Raw genomic sequence first — 18,633 nt, 5'->3', positions numbered from 1 at the left:
CAAAACTGAGGACCAGACCTGGACTTGTGAGGACTACATTAAGGACACATACCTTCTGAAGCTCAGACTCAAACAGAAGGGATAGTATGTTTCCCTGCCCTCTACTCTCCAGCCATAAACACTGAAAAAATATATTAGCGTTTGCCTGTAGCTATTGAGCCCACAGAGAAGGTGGAGCAAGACGTTGTGATGGAAGCAGCCTGCACAAAGGACTTGAGTTCACTCATTTATCCAGCTGAAATTCTCTGAGCATTAATTGTTGCCAGCCTCTGTGCCAGGGCTTAGTAACAAAAGATGCAAAAAACAGGGTCCCTGTCCTTGAGAGCTCATGCTCTGAGATGTGCTTGTGTACCAGTTTGGAGAGTGTGTTAGGTGTCTACCTAGTTCACATCTTGCATGAACCCACCAAACAAAAATTGGCTCAAAGTGGGAGACCGCATGTATCTGTTAAGTGTTTAGACATACATACACACACACTAGCCCATCATGGGAGGTCCTGAACTTTACAAAAACTGCTTCACAAACTTCCTATAATGCAGTTACTGACAGGTAGGTTTAGAACCTGACACATTGGAAGCTTCACCTGGTTGTCTGATCTATAAAGCTGTGTTGTTGAATATTTCATTTGGAAAATGTGCATATTTCATTCATTCATTCATTCCCTTATTCAGCAACCATTTATTGAGAGCCTGCTGTGTGCTAGGAATTGTTCTAGTTTCAAGGCTAAGTTGACGCCATAGATTCAAATCCTCCCCATCAGTCTAATCCCAGCTTCAATTTCACTCTCTCCATAATGTCAGGCAGATGCCAGTGTGTGATCCCTCTGAACTCCTGTACTAAGGTCTCTATTACTTTTATATTACCTCTGGGTAATTAAATAAAATTTAACTGAAGTTTAACATGTATACAAAAATTATGCATAAGTTTACATTATTACAACTGAATATACTCATGTAACCAGCACACAGATTAAAAAAAAACAGAATGTAGAAGCCCCTTAACCCCTACCCCCTCCCAAATGAGGGTAATTACTATTCTAATCAGTAACAGCATAGATTAGTTTTGACTGTTTTGTACGTTTTATAAATGGAATCATACAGTGTTTATCTTTAGGCATTTATAACATACTGCCTAGATCGCTGTATTTTATAAATTTTGTGGTTTTTTTAAATGAATACAAGTTTCTTTATGTAACTTCCTGGTAGAAAAAACCCAGAATCTGGAACACGTATTGGATGGAATACATCAAAGAGGGTGCTCCTCAGCCTATTCAATTCACTCAAGTCATGGAGATGTAGACGTGGAAATTTGTCTGAGAATTGGATCTAGTTTTTTTATTCCAGTCATCATTCTAGGACTCTACTTTGAGTGTGCACACGTGTAAAATTATTCTGGGTCAATTTATCACTGCCTAATTTAAGCAGCATTTCTGAAAATGTGCATGAGAATAAAAAATAAGGGTTTTTCTATCCTGATAGTATTAATGGAGAGTTCTCCAGACTGGAGTTAACTTACTGCTGACATTTTGGATTTATCTTAAACACTGTTCTTAGCCTCATAGCTTCCTTCTTGGGACTTTATTGATTGACAAGAGAAGAGTATCACAGGGTCCCATTAGAGATGGTGTGGCAGGTGACTTGTCTTCCTCTCCAACCTAGGAAACACCAAGCAGCTATAATGCAATTGAAAGATCCTTATACCTATGGCCTATTCTCATTTTCCTTTTTTTTTCTTTTGTTTATTTAACTCTTGCTAAGAGCCAGGCAGGTTCTTTGTCAAGAACCAACATGCAACCCTACTGAGAATACTTTTCTATATAACTTACTTTCATTTTCAGCCTGTTACCAGTGTAACAGGCCTTCTCAATCCCCAGTATTCTGGTGAACATTGACCTCTACTATGCACTCAGGACCCTAGCAAATGAGTTGTGCCGAGACGTCAGGAAAGAAGCCCTTGAAATGTAGCTTCCTAATGGAACCATTCTGGGAAACACTGACCTAGCAAATGGCCCCAGTGTATTCACTGTGGAGGTCCATCTCCAAATAGCCACAAACAAATTCTGTAAAGTCACAGAAGTGCAAGATGTTTAAAGGGCATCAAAGGAGTAGGAAGACAATGGTTGAATAGTAAGGAAAATCCAGCTGACAGAAGCCTGCAGTTCAGGAAGCAAGCTCCAGGTTGTGGTGGGTGGAGCTCAGATCTGTTGAGCTTGAAAATCACATCCAAGATTGTCTGCTCACTGCTTCCATTGTTAGCTTTATTGTTGCCAGCTCAGTGTTAGATACTACACCAAACCTGGGACTGATATCCCACATTCTAGATCATTAGTCCATCTTCTGACTCCTCATTATAACATCAACATCAACCCCTTTAGAACTCTATCTCTTCTAGGCAAGACTTGGAGACAATCACTTCAAGACCCACAGAGTTACTTCTGACCCTGTCCTCCCCTTTTCCTACACACTGATACTCTTTTCTCTTATTCATAAGGAGATGGCTCACACAAATGTTATCAAGCAAGGGTGCTAATAAACCAAACTGCACCTCCAGCATATTAGTTCATATTTTGTTGCTTCCATTTGGTTCTAGCTGCAGTTTTCCCATTTTGCCAACTAGAAGAATGGAAGGGCAGCAGACCACGGAGAGCTCAGGGGCAGATTCAGAAGCACCTTGTCTTATCACTTGCTTTTGTTGGGATGGTGACCATCAGTGCCAACAAGTGACCTGCCCGTCTTCCTTAGTTGCCATGGCAGTGACTAACAGGATCTCCAGTTGGACACAAGGCCTTTCTCCAGTTTAAACAAAGCAATGGGAAAATATGTTTTCTTGATCCTTTGCAGGAAATCCTGCCCAACACACACAAGAATGCAGCATTTCCTGGACTGTCGGTTGCTCCGGTCCAGCCATCAAGGGTGGGCTTGAGTAAACCTGGGAAAAGATGCTCACATTCTCACTGAATGAGAAAACCTGAAAGTCATTACCCAAGTCTGAATATGACAACATGCAGCAAGACCCCAGCATGAATTAGTTGGCCCTTTGGGATATTAAAAAAATGATATGAATGTTTCAAAATAAACTAAAAAAAGGGAAAGATATACATTTGACCCTGACGTTGCCCACTTGCCCTGCTTAGTTTTAGACTTCTTACAAAGTTTCTACCCACCAAGAGCAACAGGGTAAGATACTGGTCTGAAAGAGAAGAAAGGGAGTCCGTCTCCTGACAATAGAAACAAATGATGGCTCAATATCTTTATTATAAAAGCCGTGGTCTCTAAATTAAGGGGAAAAAAATGCAAGCTACAATTTCCTTCCCCGTGTCCTGAGGAAGTCACAAGAATAGATAATGCACAGCTGTCTTGCTCTGCACTGGCCCTCTCAGGTGGTGACATATAAGATCAGCAATGGTGTCTACAAATAAAAATAATGAGAGAAACATCTGTCTTCCTGCTCCTCTCTTTTGCAGGCAAATGACACTTGAGTCTCATCTTGGACTTGTAAGTGCTCCCCCCTGGAAAAGCAGCTTCTGTGTTAACTGCATCTCCTTCTTTCTTTGAATCTGTTGGTCACTTTTCCTTTATTAGTATTTTAAGATAGTTTAAAAACAAAGAAGACAACAACAAAATGCATGCATATCACTGGCACTACAGGATTAAGAAACAAGAGGTGAAGAATCCAGTGGAATGGAGTGTTACATGGGCACAGATAGTTTTTTTCTTCCTTCTTGAAAGAAATTAGGAGAGGCAGTGTTTTGGAAATGTTTGTATGTAAAATACTGTAGAGGTTTACAAATTATAGTCAATCAGATCAGGAATGGAACGGTGATGGGAGTGGTGCCCTCTTATGGTCAGGATAATAGGCCAAACGTGATCTTCTCTCTCTCTCTCTCTCCCCGACATGTACGCACCCTGGCCCATATACAACTAGACTCACTTTCACAAGGCATGCAGACAATGTCTTTCACATTAAAGAATGGCTTGTGAATTGGTGTCTAAAGCAGCGAGCTGGAAACACAGGCCTCGTGTTTTGCTACTGGGTTATATAGAAGAACGTATGCATAAGGAGATACCATTCTTTCTTTATTTTGGCTTCACATAGAATCAAGGTAATTTAGAGCTGGAAGGAATTTCAAAAATTAAGCAGTTCAGCCCCTAAATGTTCCTCATGAAGGAATCGAGGCTCAGCAAGGTGCCCCAGGGCCGCGAAGATGGCAGCAGGGCCTGGGCCCTCATCCTCTCCTTCCAGGGTCGCCTCTCCACCTCCTCAGGCATTTCAGATCCACCTCCTCCTCCAAGCAGCTCACCATCTCTTCCCAAAGTACTCTGCTGCTGTTATGTAGAAAGCAAAGAGCACAGAAGCAACGTATTTCTGCGGGTATCTCAGTGTAAGGACTCGCAGCACATGACTAACACGCCCAGGAACACCAGAGGGCGGAGGCTGCTGGCACCCAATCCGTCCAAGGTCTGCCGGCGGAGCTCCTCCCAGCCCTCCTTTTTCATTTGTAAATGAAATATTTCTGAAAAGGTCCATCTCTTTTAAAAGTTAACTTAATTTGGGCTTCCCTGGTGGCACAGTGGTTGAGAATCTGCCTGCCAATGCAGGGGACACGGTGTTCGAGCCCTGGTCTGGGAAGATCCCACATGCCACGGAGCAACTAGGCCCGTGAGCCACAGCTACTGAGCCTGCGCGACTGGAGCCTGTGCTCCGCAACAAGAGAGCCCGCGATGGTGAGAGGCCCGTGCACCGCGATGAAGAGTGGCCCCCGCTTGCCACAACTAGAGAAAGCCCTCGCACAGAAACGAAGACCCAACACAGCCATAAATAAATAAATAAATAAACCCAAGAAAAAGTTAAAAAAAAAAAAGTTAACTTAATTAAATAAATTAATTAAATAGATTGATTAAGAGGTAATTAAACGGATAACCATTTAATCAGATTAAAGATGGCCTAAAAGGAAGACAGGAAGAGTACACCAGTGTAGATTCAAATTTATTCTGGGTTTGGTTAGTATTACAAGTTGATGGTCTATCTGTCCATCCATCCATCCATCCAACAAAAGTTTATTCAACCAACATTTCATTCAAAATCATTTTTTGCACACGTTCTAAGTGCCAGTTATTGGGTATACAAAGTCACATGAAACATAGTCTAGTTAGGAAGATAGAAATGTATAAGTCGTGATTACACTACAGTATAATAGATACACAATGTATCAATACACATAGATTCAACATTATATACTTCTGACAAAGGTTTATGCAAGGCTCTTGATGAACACTATAAAAGACACAATAATAATAATAATAGTTCCTGCCCATTACGAACTTTAATTAGATAGAAACCATAAGACAAAAAATCCTAATGCAAAGTAGAATGGTATCATTTACTCTAAATTACTCTGTAATTTACAGCATTAAAAAAATTAGGGACAGAAGCTCCCTACATAAATACAAGGAAAGACATAGAGTGGTTATTATTATTTTGGAATAGAACAGAAAAAGATCTTGAGGGTCAAAGTATCTCATGGATTAAAGATAATAATCAGCAAAGAGCCCCACAGTTTAAACAAAGAACTTGATGTTTGGATGCCTAAACAAAGAGAGTTCAGCAAATATGAATCATAACGGAATCAGTGCTCTCTAGACTAGGATTGGTCTTCATGACTTAAGGGAAAATTGGAAGAGATAGAGACTTTTCATTTAACAGATGAAAATGAAGAGAGGGTTTCTAATAAAGGAAGGCTAAAGTAACGTACTACTTTACTGAGTGAAGAAAAGACAGATGCATTCTTATTGCTTAGTCACAGAGGAGACTTGAATGAGGAATTTAGGAGTCCCTTCCTGACAACAACTCCTCCTGTGCTTCTTGTAGCTTTTTAAAAGAGGAGGGCGGCATTGGCTGAGCAAGCTGAGTTTGGATGTGGTCCTTCCTGGAGATTAGGAGATTGACTTCTTAGGTGACTCTCTTCTTCCATTTTTTTTTCTTTTTTGGTGTTATCAAATACTGTAACTGATCCTTCTGTAATTATATTTTACTTCATCATGTGAAGAAGAGGAGAACCATTACCTCCACAATGATATGAAAAATTTCTTAAGGGGTGAAGCCTTCAGAACCTGTAGATTTAAAAATAATCCTTTTGTTTAACTGAGTACCAAGTTGTTGCTAAAAAGGCCTGCCTTTTCAAAGTCTTCTACCTATAAGACCCATCTAAAAATGGGAAAGCATTTTCTCTACTTTTCCTCATGCATGTTTCCTTGAAGAGTGTTTTCTATCTCCCCTCAGTGCTTTAATAGGTCACATTTCCTTTCTTGCTTTGATTTTATGGATTTATCTCTATGATTCATGCCTAGACTGTCTTCCTTCACTCCGAACCCTAATGCTCACTTCATTTTGGTTATTTTTGAAGGGTTTGCCCAGACAGCTAGGTTTTTCCTTGTCCTCATGCTGAGGTCAACCTTTCCAATGTCCATATTGTACTTCCTTGAAGAAGATTCAGCTACTCTGGGCTGACGTACCAATCAATGAAACCAAATCACTATGTAATAGCTAAACCCACTCCCTATCTACTGTCTTAAAAAGAGTCATCAAGAATTTTGAATTATCACTTGACCATCAGTTAGGAGAGAGAATGCTCTCTCTACAATTTTCTTCAAATCCTTTCTCTTTTGAAATAAACTAATGAAAATAAAGGCAACAATTAAAGTGGAAAAACATAAATTCTTCTACGTAACACTACGGCTATAATCCTGTTTTCCACCTTCCACATTCCACAGAACCTAATTTTAATAATATTTTAATTGATTCTTAAATGTTTGTTTATTGTTGTTTTTAATTTTGACCCACAATCAGTTCTCTAAGTGAATACTTTTCTCCAAATCATGTTAAGAAAGGGGCTTGACAGGAAGTTAAAATAAAATTTCAAATTTGAACTTAAAATAATTTTGAATTATTTTAAATAATTTAACACTATTTAAGGCGTTAAAGATCACAATGTAGGGAGTCGTAAAACTTTTAAAGAGGTTTAATTTTTAAAATATGTACAGTGCCATGATGAAATTGTGAAAGCACAGATAGAAACAGCACTTTAAAAACTGAACCTGACTTCCACATGTGGAAACATCTGAACTGAGCAAAACTGTCCTTCTCAAACTGGGCTCATTGTTTTTTTTTCCCCTTTGGCTGTGCCGCACAGCTTGCGGGATCTTTGTTCCCCAACCAGGGATTGAACCTGGGCCCTCAGCAGTGAAAACACGGAGTCCTAACCACTGGACCTCCAGGGAATTCCCTGGGCTCATTAGTTATTTAAGGGGCCATGGGTAGATCATGAATAAAAAACCACTTGTGGTGGTTTTAACACATGGCTGCAAATTCCTTGGCACTTCTCCCATTGAGAGGTGGAGTTTAACTCCCTTTCCTTTGACTACGGGTTGGCCTTACTGACTACCTTCTAACAAAGAGAGTGTGACAGAAGGAATGCTGAGAGACTTCTGAGGCTCAGTTAGAGAGGTGATAATGCTTCCATCTAACTCTCTCCTGGAAGTCTCATCCTCACAATGCAGCTGCCATAATGTAAGGAAGCGCAAGCCACATGGAGATGCCACATGTAGCTGATCTGGCTAACGGCTAAGGTCCCAGCTGTTTTAAAATGTACCCAGGATTTATTTTAGTCAGGTGTGTTAAGGCTTGCAGACACAAAAATGAATCACTTCATGACTTCACAGCTCCCTGTAACAGAAGACATGACATGCCACACAGGATAACATGGAAGTACCAGGAGGCAGCAGGAGTGAGGGGAAAATGTGGGCAAAAATGGAGGCAAATGTGGCCTCCACAAGAAGGAACAGATGAGGCAGCGTAAGCAGTCTTAGCATTGGCTAGTTTGAGTAATTTTGATGGACTCTGGGATGTAGGACTTGTCTCTAGTTGTCTGACACCTGCCCCTGGGTGACAGGCAGGTATCTAGGGGTCCAGAGTGTGAGAGCCCATAAAGGAGGTGGTTGGCTTGCATATGAAAGTAATTTACTCTCTAGGAGCCAGCTAGGTCTGAGAGGGGTGGTCCCTCCAGGGTCAGCAAGGCCCCAGATGTCAAAGCATCAGAATAAAAATGTATGGTTAATGCACCAACTGACAGCCAGCATCAACTACCAGACATGTGAGTGAGGAAGACTTTAAGATGCCCCAGTCACTGTTGTCTGATTATAGTCGTAGGAGAGACCCTGAGCTTGGTCAACCCCCCAAACCTATGAGAGACAATCATCATCACCATCATTTAATAATTATAATAAAAATGATGATTGTTCTTGACGTTTTATGTCACTAATGGGTGGTTTGTTATGTAGCAGTGGATAACCAGAATATCCTCTCTTTAAGGAATTGATGTTATTGCATAAATCACTTTTGGATGCTATTGCTTATACTTTAAACATTGAAAAGAACTATATGTACACGGCTAATGTTATATATTCTCATATAGAAGATACTCTCCCATATAAGACATTTTTAAAGCATAATTATGACACTTCTAGAATGATTTAAGCACATAGATTGTCTTATCAGTCACAGCTTCTATTTTGAAGCAAATTACTCTCATCAGTTACTACATACAAATAAAGACATCCCTTTTAGTGATGTTCATTTTAGCTAAGGACCAGTGAATATGAGAACATGCCTGCTTGAAGACACTGAAATTCTAGAGCAAAAGCTTTGATTGGGCTCCTACCTATAGGGCATTGATAAAAATTTTTCCGGGTACATAAGAGGTTATTGTAGCACCCTTGGGAGAGCAGCACAGGACTGCAAGATTCTTACCTGGGCTTGCTGAGAGGTCACTGAGGCTAACCTCTGTATGTAATCCGATATTTATTCACTATTGCAAAGAGCAGTCTCTGTGGCTTTCGGACCCATTCATCAGTCTGTTTCTGCTATTAGCTAATCCACTAGCAGCACAGAGGTCTAACCCTGGAGATAAAATGCTTCATCTCACCCCCAATAAGAAGGTACATTCTTTGAGCTGATGATACTGAGGTGTGCAATTGCAAAATAGCAAGTCTTCAGAGGGTTTGGGTGCTAACGACCATCAAACGCCTCACCAGAATCAGGAAGGGCAGCCGCGCTCTTGCAAAAAGAAGAGAGGAAACCACATATTTTCCTCCTGTCTTCCTCTCTAAACATCTCTGATGACAGGACCTGAGGTAAACCAGGTGTGGGTGCTGCAGAGTACCCTGGTCTCCCTTACAGCTCCTCTGTCTCTCCCCTTTCCAGGTTTCTTCCCCTGCCCCCATCCCCAGGTGCCCCTGTCCCAGTCTTGGGGTTCTATAGATTTCTTATTTAAAAGGGAACTCGATATCATCTCAGCCTCTGAGACCCAAACTTGTGATGCTCTAGTGATGAAAAGACAGGTGAGAGTTGGGGATTTGGAGACTAGGGAGCTGTGCCTTGAATCTCTTCAAATCAGACCAGACTGGCTCTCACCAGCTCAGTGCGCTATGAGGCTGGCCTGTTCTGTGGGACTACCTCAAGAGAAATCCCAGTTCTACTTCTATTATGTTAAAAGACAACCTGGGAAAATATAACTCAAAGCATTTCAGGGAACATAATTTTAAATGCCACAAACCAGAGGGTAAAATAAGGGTTTTTTAAATCCTAGGATTCTGACATTAACATTTTGATAAGTTGTTATGAATACATTTTCAAAATAAGACCTGAGATTATCAGTGAACCATAAAGGAAATCTCTTTGGAGGCAGAGCAAGGAGAATTTCCTTTGATTCCATCTAAATGGCCTTGAATGTCTACCTTTTAAGGTTCTGCATCATCTCGTAGCCCCAGTTCCTAGCTATATAGTGGGTGCTCATTGTTGAGTGAGTGAGTGAATGAATGGGAGAGAAAAAGAAATGCAGAGAAGTAACTTATGCACTCAATCAAACAGACCAATGATGACTGATACTTCTTTTAACACCAAATACTGGAATGAAGAACTATTTGAGGCAGGATCTATACTACTAATTAAATTGACAGCAGCAGCCAATTGTGCCTGAATCTGGCTGCTCTGTGATCAACAACTTCCACCCCCGCCACACCACAACGTCCTGCCAAGTGAGTAATCTTCTCATTAATTCAATTAAGCTGTTTAGAAATTGGTGTCTTGTTAGATGCAGGGTCTGGTTCTCTAGAAAGCTTCGTTACTCAATTAGGTATACTCTTTATTTTGATATAGGTTAGGATTTTGGTTGAAGGCAAGCCAAAAGTTTTGATGGCTACCTTGGTTGCATCTTGTCTTTTAATTTATGATTTCAGCATTTGCTACCTGTTTGTAAATTTGGACAGTTTTCTTTGATTCTCTTACTGCTATTCTTTATGAGTCTATAACTCACCACAAACTAAAATGTAATCCTCTGAATGATTTGCATCTATATTAAATGCAAATATTAGCGTATATAAATGCATTTATAAATAATTCATTAAACAGTCAATAACACTATTGAAAAATCTGGACTATAAATGCAGGCAAAAACCACTGCATGAAAATGTGTCCAGTCAGCTAAATAAATGCACAGTAAAACATGGGTACTGCATACATGTCCTGAAAACCAACCCTTTCAAAAAAGGAAGAAAGGAAATGAGTAAATACAGAGACCTGACCTATACAATATCTCCTAGGCTCATCTGTATCAAGATTTGAAATGGCTATTTAATTACTTATATACAATGAGCATCTTTAAAAAGGGGGTGGAGGATTTCAGCAACTTTTAATGAAAGCAGAGGTACAATAATACCCCAAACAATTAACAGAAGATTAAAGCAAAAAGATAGTAATAACCAAGACGAGGGATGAGATTAGGTCAAGAAAAGCTATACCAACTGAGCATAGAGGTTGGCTCTGAGTTTCCTGGCAGGCCAGGCATACATGGTCATTTAATGATGTTGAGCTATTGCAGGTGACCAAAGGAAAGGAACAGTAGTGCACTGTTCTTTCACCAAGTATTTATTGAGCACCCAAAACAGTGGTGAACAACTCATTCAAAGTGTCCTTCGTCATAGTCATAGAATTTTAAAGCTTCCATGAGACATATCGATCAAGTGTCACCAGACATCTCTCCATGGCACTTGAAATACACAAATAACATGATGTAATGCTTAGTGGTCCCTCAGATGGTGAGAATTAGTTTCCTACTTTGAAAGGTAGAAAATCCACAGCTGGGGAGCTCAAGATCTTATAGGAAAAATAGGATTACTGGGACAGAGGTCACAGATTGAATTTATAAAAACTTTGTACATATTTTTATATCCCCTAAAACAAAATAGCACAGCAAAGAATGATAAGCATTAATGGTGTTTTTCATAGCTCAGACCAGTAATAATGAATATTATGAACTTAATTTTTATTTATAATGCTTTGTTTGCTAGGATTTCCTTCTCAAACATTTAATCAGATGGCTATATTTTCATATCTCCTTACAAATAATAATGATACTAATTCTGTATCTAATTCTCCATTTAAATACTCAAACACTTTAAACTTTATCATTTTGATTCCCACATTCCAGGTTTTGCTGTGTTTATAGAAATTAGGATTATTGAATTAGGAAAGGCGTTACGCAAGTTGCTGCAACACATCTGGTTATAGGGTCATAACACTGGCTGTGAAAAACTCACAGCCTCATAGACACAGCTTGTTTCTCTCCTTTCCAACAAAGGAAGTCTAATTTTAAGAACCTAGTTTCCTTTCTCTTAGCTGTCTTTATTTCCTAAAATTTTGTTGCAAAATCTCTACTCTTGTATCTTTGTTTTAAATTTCTAAACTTTCCTTCTTTTCCAATTATCCTCTGAACAAATGACTCACAATTTTAAGGTATTAGAATCAAACTCTTCAATTGTTGAAAAGATATTCAGAGAAAAAAAAAACATCATGTGCTGGAATTGTTTAAGAGGAATTTGCGTTGAGCATGGTGAACTCTATTGTTTGCCAATATTGAGAGCTCTGGAAGTTGGTGGGGATGGGATAAACATGTGTTAATTACCAACAATGAGCCAGACACTGCTCTATGCACTGTGTATATGTTATTTCCTATCATCATTACAACTCTCTAAGCTATTTGACATCCACTACACAGAAGAAAAATGGAGGCTCGGGAAGGTCAAGTACATTTGTTACCGAGTCCAAGCTCGTACTGCTCACCACACAGACAGGCCAATAAATCGAGAGACGAGTTGTTGGGACAAGGAATAGCGACTTTATTTGGAAAGTCAGCAGACCAAGAAGATGGTGGAATAACGTCTCAAAGAACCATCTTGCCTGAATTAGAATTCAGGCTTCTTTTATACTAAAAGGGGAGGGAGGAAAATCAAACATTTCCTGGTTCTGCTCAGCCTCTGGAGGGGATGTGTTAATTTCTTCCTCCTTGCAGTCATTCGCAGGTGGGCCTGGTCAGGATGTTTCCTGTGAGCCAAACAAAGGTATTTTAGCTTAATGCTCATTACCTGGGAGGCAGGGTTCCCAGAGATGAGCCATTATGTATTTAAGCTTATAAGCAACACTCCTTTAGTGATTAACTTGTAATAGAATACAAAGGTTCTTCCCTGTTACACATTCTCCAAGGTTTTGCTGCTGGTTAGTAGTAGAGCTGCAATTCAACTATACTTTTCTCTGGTCCCAATCTTCCTTAGATTTCTTTGGAATCTTTTTCTTTAATACATATTAAGGTATGTCTTAAAGTATTTGCTGCATCAAAATGGCCACACATGCTAACAAAACCACTTTTAAATGCTTGAATCTTTTCTTAGCTATTTACCTTAATGAATTAAGTTATATAGACTGGATAGTCACCCTAATTTATTTGACCATTTAGAAAACATAAAAATATATAACTGACAGTTTTTGATAGACACGAACCATTTAGTATTAGTCCACCTGAGTGTTTCATTAGTCTTTATTTTAGTGCCCATCTTTGGCATGAAGGAACAGTACAGCAGTGAGAAGTGTAGCTTGCCTGGATTATTTAACAGTTGTGTGACCTTGGGTAAGTTTCTTTAACCTCTTTATGCCTCAGTTCTCTTTCATAAAACATGGATAATAATAGTACCTATCTCATAGGATTGTTAAGAGGACAAATGAGTCAATATGTCCAAAGTACTTAAAACAGTGCCTGGCACATGGTAGTTCTGTCTGGGTCTCTGCTAAATTAAAAAAAAAAAAAGTTTAATGATAATGTAAATTCCCACATTAGTCCTTAGAAAAAAAATGAATCATAAAACTAGACTAAACTCTTTTCACACATGTATCTAGGTTGTTGTTAAGAAAAGGAAAATGTAGGTCATTTTGGTCACAACATTGTGAATGTAGAATGGTACTCTTACAAATTTCTCATTTGACAAGACAGACATTGAAACCCATCTATATTAGCAACTAATTTCTTGTTTTATTTCAATGCAATAAATGTTTGTGAAAGTCACATTTATTATTATGATGCCAATATTTGACCTATAAAAAATGGATGATTGAAATAGTTCAACATAATATTAATGGATATGAAAAAACAGTGCTCACTGGAAACTAAACAACTTTTCAACTTCCACTTTGCTCAGAATGAATGCATCTGGATGTTTTAGACACTGGGTGACTTAGGGGAAGTTGTGAGAATTTTCCTCTGTGTTTGTCTTTCAATCTTGAATTATGGGAAACCATCCCCCTAGATTTAGCCACAGCATTTCTTGGAGTTTCAGACAAAATAGAAATTTTTTCCATTATTCTTTACTTTGTAGGCTCAAGAATGTCAAACCAGCTAGTCAGTACAGGAATAGACTCCATAAATGATCACCACAGACTTTTCAAAAAGGTTTGACAGGGGCGGTGGGGGAGGGATGGACTGGGAGTTTGGGGTTAACAGATGCAAACTAGTATATATAGGATGGGTAAACAATAAGGTCTCACTGTATAGCACAGGGAGCTATATTCAATATATTGTGATAAACCATAATGGAAAAGAATATGAAAAATAATATGTATATGTATAACTGAATCACTTTGCTCTACAGCAGAAATTAACACAACATTGTAAATCAACTATACTTGAATAAAATAAATTTTTACAAAAGCTCAACAAACATTTACTGAATGCTTTCTAAAAGCCAAAGCCTAAGAATATAAACATCAGAAACTTTGTAAACATCATAATAAGCAGCAGCATTTGACCAGGTACCATTTCATGAAAACTACATGCCAGTCACTGTGTTCAGTACTTTACATACATACCTCTTTCAAACCCCTGGGAAGTAGGATCTCTGCGCCTAGGAAGATGGCAACTCAGAGAGGGAACCAGACAAGGAACCATAAAGTCACGTGATGGGCTGTCTCCCTGTAAGGTTCTTCCAGGCTGACATCCTCTCTCCACAGCCCATCTGAACCTTAGACCAGCTGCCTCTAGAGGCTGCTTGGGCTACTCTGTGTGTCTTCTCCAGAAGAAATCAGCTCCCACAGAAGAACAGGAGTTGGTGCTTTATTGTGAATGGGGCCACATTGAAACCCTGAGAGGGTAGGTAAATCCCCAAGGTGTATAAAGAGTGTACAATAAAAATTAATTTTAAAAAAGAACGTACAATAAATCCAGATCTTCCTCTCCCAGCTAGATCTAGATTCCCAGTTTAGGCCACGAGATGTATATAGAAAACGGTAGGATGGTAAAAAAGAAATAAAAACCCTCTACATTTTAGCTGCAGCATTGGGTAAGCATAGTCACAATCCTAATTAGCTATCACTTATCAAATGCCAACAATGTGCTAGGGGCTCTGCATGCACCTAGGGGCTTCATCTGCGCAGCAATGCTCTGATGCGGGCACCGTTGTCATTTTCACTTTATTGTTGGAGAAAACAAGGTGTAGGGCAGTTAAGTCACAGCTGCATGGGGGTTTGTACCCAAGTCTGTCTCACTCTAAGGCCCATGGTGTCCCTAAGACATTAAACCCCTCTAGCCTGGGTGCAGCTTTATTTTCTGCCTCTCTTGGTCTGCAATCTTCCCATTTTCTCCACTGCTTTAGCCTCTTCCTTACTGTAATTTCAGCCTGTCACTGGTTTCCAATGGCAATTGCATCAAGGGCACTGCCTGGCCAGAGATGCCCAAGAATGGAGGAGTAAGATGAGGTTTTATCCAGAAATGAGATGAGGCGCTTATGTGGAGGATGTAAGAAAACACTAGGAGGGCTCATGTCCTGGAACCCTTCCACATTCCCTAAGGAGCAGGTGACAGCGTGCTGAGGCCTTCCCATCCATCAGTTCAACAGCAACACGTTACTAATATTTACCAGCTGTGCACCCTTCCTCCCCTTTTACAGATGTGGACGCCGAAGAAGAAGGAATGGCAAGAGGCTGACCTAGGGTCACACACAGCACAGCAGGGATTAAAACCCACAAACTTTGAATTTCTAGCTTCTGGCTTAGCCTGTCAATCTACCATACATGCCAACGTGCATGGTTGGCTAGGTGCCTCATGTGATGGAGCGTGACTGTACTTGATCTGCTCTGATTCACCCTTCTGAGAGGCGACAGTGGAGAGAGCTTGGACTCTGCATTTAACCTCCAAGGCACATGGGGAAGCCTCACAGAAGGAGACAGGCTCCAGAAGCCAAATGTAAGTTCAAGCATCACAACCCCCAAGGACCCAGCAGGCTGTGTGGGTTTTCTATGCTTTGCTTAATTATCCAAGTATCTACAGGCGCACCAATTTCCTCTGGAGAGTCAGAGACTCAGGTAGGGATTCTAGCTGAACACGTTCAGCTCAGAACCAGCTCTGTTTCTCCAAATTCTGTGCTGCGCAAACGGGAACCACGCCCACTCCACTGAGGCCAATGTTCTGACATTTCAAAACCCAACTCCTCTTCAGTATGACTAAACAAAGATACGTGCACGACAGTGACTCGAGCGCCTTATCTTTGGAAAGCCCACACTTCTCAGAAAATGGCAAATAGGTCTCCTTTCTCCTTAGGCTGTGAACGCAGTGTGTAGGGAACATCACGAATTCCGAGTTCTGTTTGCTATTGCACAAGGCAAGTGGGGATGGCCATGGGTTTTTATTCGCATCTTGGCCTGAATTAATACGACCTCTGCATAGAGTACACACAAGCCACAATTTTCACATTTGGAGGTGCTTTCCCCACTGGGCCCCTCGTCCCCCGGAAACCACTTCCCTGCCAACAGTTGCAGCTGGAATGGGAATAGTGCACAATGAGCCCCAGACTAAGGGTGACACTTTGTGCCCCTGGCTCCACCTGGTCACCCTCTTACTTCCTGCCCCCACAGGGAGGTTCTACGATACCAGGGTCTCAGGATGTGATCTGTGGATGGCCACATGTGGCCATCTGAAATCTGAAAACAGATTTCAGGTTTTGATTTACTCTTAATGTTTGTAATAATGTAGGAATATGTTTTATGGAATTAGTCATTTGCTAATATCTACTTAATTAAAAGACATAGCCCCTCATTATTGTCTTTTGTGATGTAATAGTACCATATCAATAAATTCTGATGAGATCAGTTGCTTTAGAAGGCCAGGGATTATTGGTGGAGCAGATGTCCCATGGATTCTTTTCTCCTGGGCCATAAAATTTTCAGAAGCACAGAAATACTAAAGCACAATACTAATGTGATCATAAATAAACATTCAAAGGTGATTATGATAAAAACCAGAATGCTATATAGTAACTTCCAGGTACTATAAATCAGAGCATCGTAAAATCATAAATCTGGCAATAAACTTGAGAAGACACATTCAGACTAAGGTTAAGAGTCAGAAGACCCTGGTGATATCAACCATGTTTATACAGTTGGTATTTTTTAAAATGTTACTATAAACCAGAATATAATAAAGCTGGCAATAAATTTGAGAAGCTACCTTTCATGTAAGGCTTGGAGTCAGAATTCCCCAGTGAAAAAAATATTTTTTCCTACAATTTGTATTTTTTTAAATGTAATACCCAAAGTAATTATGCTGAATGTGTGTGATAAATGTTTACATAAACCATGGGGTTAAATTACTCATAGGCCCTACATTATACTACCACTTAAAATGTTTCCAACTTAGTATTACTTTTAATAATTTTGATAACATAATTCACAAAGTATTTACTTTTCTTCTGATTGTATTGAGAGTTGCACATAATGTTCTAAGAGTTGCCTAGGCTCTCAGATCTAAAGGCTGCCCTCCCCCATCTCCTTCCTCCTATTTATTATAGCTTTTAAACTGACACCTTTGCCTTCATTCTAGAAGGTTCTATATACCTTTTTATATATAAGGCAAAGTAAGATAAAGGAGAATACTGAATTGCTGATTTTGAGGCATTTGCTTAGCTTAAAATTATTTCATATATAATCCTCTACTCTTTGAGATAAAACTGAATACACACATACCATACCATAATTATTCCCATTTTACAAATGAGAAAACTAAAGTCTTAAGATTAAAAGAGTTGTTTGAGATCTCCCTGTTTATTTACGGTGAAAGGTGTCTCAATACATGATTTGCCTGATGCTGAAGTCAAGGCTTTTAACCACTCTCACCCTTTCACACTCTACTTTTTTCAAGCTCCACACGTGCTTGAGAAAAATCCAGAGCACCACCGTAAGGAACACACTGGATTGTCTCCACCTTGAGGGACCTGTGCTGCTTACCACTTTCATTCATTAATTCATTCAGTCATTCCTATAGTCTTTCATTCATTCATCTATTCAACAAATAGTTATTGAACACCTTTTCAATGCTGGACACTGGGCTAGGTGCTGGGGATTTATCATAGAACAAGAGAGACAGGCACGGCCCAGTTCTCATAGAGTAGGAGAGACATCCAAGTACTCGCATGATTATGCACAAATACACATGAATCACATGTGCGATTCTTATGATTCAAGGAAGACATAGAGCCTGAGAGTGTATGAAAGGGACCCTCACTGAGTGTGAGAGAATAGGAAAGTCCCTCCTGAAGAAGTGGCCTTTAAACTAAAGGAGACGACCTTCAGAAGGAGTGAGAGTACAAGTCTGGCTCTTGAATGTTCATAACAAAATGACAGCTTTGTCCTCCTACCCACCCCAATACAGCTGTCATTCAGAAATTTCTGTTCTCACTTCAAGCAACAACATAGAACATCTTCCTACAGATACTTGTAAAATTCAGCCCAAATTCAACTGTTTTTGAAGCTTGCTTAAGAGATTGGATATTGAAAAATATAGATTCCTTTTCTTTACCCTCCAATCTATCACCATCTTGTGAATTTTACCTCTTGTATATGCATGTATTTGTCCCCTCATTTGTGTATAACTGCTCACTGCCTAATATCATTTCTCACCAGGAATTTTGCAACCATCTCCCTGCCTTCATTCTTGTCAAATAAATTGTCCCCATTGCTGCCAGGGTGTTCTCTCTAAAACATGGGTTTAACCAGTTTGTTTCCATTCTTGCTTTGCTAGCTCCTGTTTATCAGGCTGGGTTAGGTAGCTCTCAGCCATGGCATCTGTGCATTTCTACCTTTGCTTTTGTTGTGGCACATTGTTGCCATTAGCAGGGCTGTGGTTGTGTGCACGGAATCAGGCAGGCAAAGACTTGGGAGATATTCAGGATCCATTAAGATGATACTCACACACGTCAAAAGAGT

The 18,633-nt window shown here is 39.9% G+C and overlaps 1 pseudogene across 2 annotated transcripts in view; it reads right to left on the bottom strand.

The window, feature by feature from the left end:
• LOC309605352 (tigger transposable element-derived protein 1 pseudogene) overlaps positions 1–18,633 on the bottom strand; it is a 485,483-nt pseudogene extending 466,850 nt beyond the window's left edge. Inside the window, exons 1-2 of one of the 2 annotated variants that reach the window (XR_014249538.1) lie at positions 12,534–18,633; positions 1–12,468 (exon numbers count right to left, since the gene is read on the bottom strand). The exon at positions 1–12,468 is cut by the window's left edge and continues 15,137 nt beyond it. The product of XR_014249538.1 is annotated as a tigger transposable element-derived protein 1 pseudogene (transcript). The other variant, XR_014249527.1, reaches the window with a different exon arrangement.

This window comes from Balaenoptera borealis, assembly GCF_965194805.1.
Source record: "Balaenoptera borealis genome assembly, chromosome: 1".
NCBI lineage: Eukaryota > Metazoa > Chordata > Mammalia > Artiodactyla > Balaenopteridae > Balaenoptera > Balaenoptera borealis.
The sequence above is the reverse complement of the archived record's forward strand: the minus strand, read 5'-3'. Positions and strand labels throughout refer to the sequence as shown.